This window comes from Symsagittifera roscoffensis, chromosome 10 (assembly GCF_963678635.1).
Source record: "Symsagittifera roscoffensis chromosome 10, txSymRosc1.1, whole genome shotgun sequence".
NCBI classification, from domain to species: Eukaryota; Metazoa; Xenacoelomorpha; order Acoela; family Convolutidae; genus Symsagittifera; species Symsagittifera roscoffensis.
In genome coordinates, this window is record NC_087071.1 from 8,462,610 (window position 1) to 8,468,609 (window position 6,000).

The following is a 6,000-nucleotide window of genomic DNA, read 5'->3' on the forward strand; positions in this document are numbered from 1 at the left end:
GCAGTTTTGTATATTTTTAGTGCTGAAATTTGTTAAACAAAAATCGAATTAGGATGTGAAAGCCAAAACAAAGAAGTTTAATGATAAACAACTGGTTGTTCTGATGTTCTAGATCGACTACAGAAACATTTTTTAGAAGGCTATACAACTTATAAGTGGAATAATAACGACTGAAAGTGTGTTAATTTGATATGTCACTCAACTATCTCCGATGACTATTCTGTAGCTGTTTGTCAAAAAATCCATTTTTCGTGTAGAAGTGCATTTTTCTGACACTTGATCTCGTTGGCCTTCACGTTAACTCTAGAAAAATTGTAAAATTTTGAGTAATATTTGTATTTTGGCAATACAAACTTTCAATTGGGTCAATTATTTTACTATTTGGAAAAGTCAAGAACGGTATTTTTATACAAGGGCTTAAAAACATACATTACTGGAAAAAAAATCTTTTTGAAACTGAAAATAAATCTTTTTGAAACTGTGAAAACTTTCATAATTGTTTACTGTCTAGCGGTCTTGCTGTTCTGATATCTCTACTTTAAAAAAAATGGCTCAATGGTGATAAACTCTGCAATGTCAGCCAGTGTCCACTCGTTTGGTGTTGACAAAAACGGCGTGTTCGATGCGCTAATTCAAAATTGTCCAACTGCGCTCAAGGGCACCCAAATTACGTTGCTGCCAAGTACTAAATATAAATCTGTAACATCCCCTCCACTTAGTAAACTTACACAATGAATTAATATCACAGAAAAAAGTTTTCAACCATCGATTTGAGTTTTCGACCATCGATTTGAGTTTTCGACCATCGATTTGAGTTTTCGACCCTCGGCCAACCATCTCCCTTGGCATTTAATTGTTGAGTTTTTCTCCTCCAGATCGGCGTTCACCTTCCATCCTCAGTTTTTGCCCCGTACTCCGTCCGCCCTCTTTTTCTCTCGAATAATTTGTCTATCATTATCCCTCCGAATCCGAACTTGTGTTCCGCAGTATCTTTATGCGAACTCTTGCGTGATGCCTTTTTTCCGAAACCTGTCAGTATTGCCTTGAGTAAGAGATCAAACGTAGTTTCCGCGGACGTCTCGCCTTATTATTTCTACTCGCTGGGCTCGTCTCTGCCGGTTCTTTCAAACCCCGCTTTTCCTCCGGTTCACTTGCAGTCTTCTCCGCCGGTACCGTTCTAATGAAGCCCTCGCCGCAGGTATGATGGTTGTGTTGTTTCGCCGATCCGAAGACTTGTTTGATTTTCCCGACGTCATTTCCTCTAATTCGTCCCCCCTTGCAGAGGTTTTCGCCTTGCTCGCTGTTCCCTTATGTTCACGATCCCCCTAACTTGCTCGTGCCTCGCCCAACATGTCCTCTCTCCTTCGTCCCACATGTCAATAACGTCGGTTCGAAATCCGACCCCGAATTAGAGTCATTGTCCCAGTTCGCCATTTGACCGCATTCCAGTTCGGCTTCTCGTTGACGGCTTCACCCCTTCTGGCTTTTCGCGAAGTTCGTTTTCGTTTTTACGCCGCGGTCCTGCCAGTGTTTGCGGTTCTGGAACATTTGCTGGTAGTTTCTTTTTGGGAGTACCGATTCGCTTATCTATCACGCCGCTTTTGCTAAGTACAGAACTATTATCAAGTGTAAAAGTTTGTTTAGATTATTTTTGATCTTTTCATTCTTAAATCTATACCTCTTGTTTTTATTGTCAGTCCTCCGGAACAACAGTGCCGTCCTTCTGCTTGGCATTTCAGTTGAGCTTTTGGTATAAACCAGTTAGCAGTCGGCGCCCATTTCACTCCATTTTGGTTCACTAGCTGCACTTGTGTGAGCTTCTGCGTGTCGTTTAAGTGTTCCGTATTCCTCTTCGGACTGTTCAATCCAGTTGGTCCCAGCAGGTATTTGACTCAATACTTTGTCTCAATTAAAGTCTTTTTAGTGACGATTTTTTCGTCAGTTTCTTTAGCACTGTGATATTCCCGACTGTGATGAGCTTTGAATGGCGAAAATATTTGAGTGGCGTTAGAAGTATAACTAAGGGCGCTAGGAGCGTGTTCCAGTTAATTTTTGAAATAACGTGACCCTCCTTCTTTGCGTACAAAATAAAAAAAATTTCAAGCTACCGATTTGTGGCTCTGTGAACATTTACCGATGAGTATAATTTTCGATTCCTTCAGTGTTGGTAAATGCCTTAACAGCCTTTGACTTTAAGCTATCCTGTGGTCCATATTAAGTTTCTATGGTAGCCCATGACTTATTGTGTATTATTCGATGAAATTTAGAGCCTGATCTGATTTATGTTTTTACAGATCATAGCCGAGGGCCAGCGCGAGATTCTATCCACAGCTTTTTGAACTTATTTTTCCGATTCTTTCAAGTATTAAATCGAGCCCCAAAATTCAGTCAAGATGTAGGCTTTCGTTAGGTTCTCTTGATTCATTAGGCTCCTTTGGGTTCTCGTGTCTCCCTTGTAGTTAGCTTCTATCAAATTATACTCTATTTGTTTAGATTCTATTTGATCTTTTCATTCTTAATTCTATACCTCTTTTTTTTATCGTCAGTCCTCCGGAACAACAACGCCGTCCTTCTGCTTGGCCTTTTAGTTGAGCTTTCGGTATAAGCCAGTTAGCAGTGGGCGCACATTTCACTCCATTTTGGTTCACTAGTTGCACTTGTGTGAGCTTCTGCGTGTCGTTAAAGTGTTCCATATTCCTCTTCGGACTGTTCAATCCAGTTGGTCCCAGCAGGTATTTGACTCAATACTTTGTCTCAATTAAAGTTTTTGTAGTGACAATTTTTTCGTCAGTTTCCTTAGCACTGTGTTAGCCTCCCGACTGTGATGAGCTTTGAATGGCAAAATTATTTGAGTGGCGTTAGAAGTATAACTAAGGGCTTTAAGTGCGCGTTCCAATTAGTTTTTGAAATAACGTGACCCTCCTTCTTTGCGTACAAAATATAAAATTTTTCAAGCTACCGATTTGTGGCTCTGTGAACATTTACCGATGAGTATAATTTTCGATTCCTTCAGTGTTGGTAAATGCCTTAACAGCCTTTGACTTTAAGCTATCCTGTGGTCCATATTAAGTTTCTATGGTAGCCCATGACTTATTGTGTATTATTCGATGAAATTTAGAGCCTGATCTGATTTATGTTTTTACAGATCATAGCCGAGGGCCAGCGCGAGATTCTATCCACAGCTTTTTGAACTTATTTTTCCGATTCTTTCAAGTATTAAATCGAGCCCCAAAATTCAGTCAAGATGTAGGCTTTCGTTAGGTTCTCTTGATTCATTAGGCTCCTTTGGGTTCTCGTGTCTCCCTTGCAGTTAGCTTCTATCAAATTATACTTGAAAAACTCAGGCAGGCATTCGGCTTTCTTGACAACCTTGCACTCACGCAGAATGACGCACCGTACCAAATTGTTAGGTTACGACGACGCAATTGAGATCACAGAATGGTATACACGTCATTGTTTCCGGATGTTAGCGCCTCTAATTTTGCGTCCACAACTCCTGTCTCCGAGTTGCTCCCGCTTGTGATATCTGGATATCGAGAGATTTTTGTTAAGTTTCTTAGAATCAAAAAATTCTCACGAAAGTTGTTTGAAGAAAACGGAAAAAATATTATTTGACGTGACGCACTTAATTCTCAAACTGTAATTGCTGCAGCTACTATCGTGTTTTTCCGGTCATTGCACCCTAATATTCAAAAAACTGCGCTTTGTTATTGTTTGAATTTTTAGCGCAAAGTTTGCAGCCCTCATCGGGGTCTTTTAGTCTTTTAGTCTTTTAGTTCAACAAACATCCTTTTGGCTGAAACATCCTTTCTATTGGTTAGGGTAGTATTAAAATTTAAAACCGGAATTTTTGCGATTGAAGTAACCGAGAGCCTTGTGGATAGATTCAATTTTTGCAACAGTAACACTACCCGGGTCGAGATCCCGCTCAAAAACCGCTCAAGATTTGAGCGGTTTGAGCGGTTTTCCAGCAAGATTTGAGCGGTTTGAGCGGTTTTCCCAGCAAGATTTGAGCGGTTTGGGCGGTTTTTTTGGAAAAACCGCTCAAACCGCTCAAATCTTGCTTAAAAAACCGCTCAAAAACCGCTCATTTCTTGCGGTGATTTTTGAACGGTTTTTCAAGCAAGATTTGAGCGGTTTTTGAGCGGTTTTTGAGCGGTCTTCCCGGGTCGAGGTCCCAAACTCATGTCCATATTTTCGCGACAAATCTTTGGCATTTCCAGACTTTCCAGACCAAAATTAGGCATGTCTAGGCTTTGGCGACCAAAACATGGCATTTCCAGACTTTTGCGACCATGATGATCCGTTGCGACTATCGCGCCGAAGCAGAGGTCTAATGTAACTTTTTTTATGCATTATTGCTTTTAGCCTGGCATCAAGTTGCTGTAGTTCTAGAAAAAATTATGTCGCGCTGTGCTAGAGTGGGCTGCATGCGATTGCTCGCCTATCAAGTCTTTCTTTTTTTTCAGTCCGCTGAAAATTTTTAAAAATTTTGGAACGTTAAAAAAATTGCTCGACGGTTTTGTTAGAGAATCTTCCATGCCCGCTGTCTTCTCGAGAAGGGATACCAATTTGAGAGTGTTCGCCTCTTTCGAAGCAAGATTTGAGCGGTTTTTTAGACGATTGCGCTCAAAATCGTGCTTCAAAATGAGCGGTTTGAGCGGTTTTTGAACGGTTTATCTATAAAAACCGCTCAAAAACCGCGCAAAATTTTAGCGGTTTGAGCGGTTTTTTTAGACAATTACGCTCAAAATCTTGCTTCGAAATGAGCGGTTTGAGCGGTTTTTGAACGGTTTATCTAAAGAAACCACTCAAAAACCGCGCAAGATTTGAACGGTTTTGAGCGGTTTATTTAAAAAAACCACTCAAAAACCGCGCAAGATTTGAACGGTTTTGAGCGGTTTATCTAAAAAAACCGCTCAAAAACCGCGCAAGGTTTGAGCGGTTTTTGAGCGGTTTATCTAGAAAAACCGCTCAAAAACCGCGCAAGATTTGAACGGTTTTTGAGCGGTTTTTCTAGATAAACCGCTCAAAAACCACTCAAATCTTGCGCGGTTTGGGCTGTTTTTTTTTGAAAAAACCGCTCAAACCGCTCAAATCTTGCTTAAAAAACCGCTCAAAAACCGCTCATTTCTTGCGGTGATTTTTGAACGGTTTTTCAAGCAAGATTTGAGCGGTTTTTGAGCGGTTTTTGAGCGGTCTTCCCGGGTCGAGGTCCCAAACTCATGTCCATACTTTCGCGACAAATCTTTTGCATTTCCAGACTTTCCAGACCAAAATTAGGCATGTCCAGGCTTTGGCGACCAAAACATGGCATTTCCAGACTTTTGCGACCGTGATGATCCGTTGCGACTATCGCGCCGAAGCAGAGGTCTAATGTAACTTTTTTTATGCATTATTGCTTTTAGCCTGGCATCAAGTTGCTGTAGTTCTAGAAAAAATTATGTCGCGCTGTGCTAGAGTGGGCTGCATGCGATTGCTCGCCTATCAAGTTCTTTCTTTTTTTTCAGTCCGCTGAAAATTTTTAAAAATTTTGGAACGTTAAAAAAATTGCTCGACGGTTTTGTTAGAGAATCTTCCATGCCCGCTGTCTTCTCGAGAAGGGATACCAATTTGAGAGTGTTCGCCTCTTTCGAAGCAAGATTTGAGCGGTTTTTTTAGACGATTGCGCTCAAAATCGTGCTTCAAAATGAGCGGTTTGAGCGGTTTTTGAACGGTTTATCTATAAAAAACCGCTCAAAAACCGCGCAAGATTTTAGCGGTTTGAGCGGTTTTTTTAGACAATTACGCTCAAAATCTTGCTTAGAAATGAGCGGTTTGAGCGGTTTTTGAACGGTTTATCTAAAAAAAACCACTCAAAAACCGAGCAAGATTTGAACGGTTTTGAGCGGTTTATTTAAAAAAACCACTCAAAAACCGCGCAAGATTTGAACGGTTTTGAGCGGTTTATCTAAAAAAACCGCTCAAAAAACCGCGCAAGGTTTGAGCGGTTTTTGAGCG

The 6,000-nt window shown here is 40.8% G+C and overlaps 1 protein-coding gene across 1 annotated transcript in view; it reads left to right on the plus strand.

Annotated features, from left to right (window-relative positions):
- The window catches only part of LOC134855191 (uncharacterized), a 623,579-nt gene that overhangs the window by 36,077 nt on the left and 581,502 nt on the right, over positions 1-6,000 (plus strand). The window lies entirely within an intron of this gene.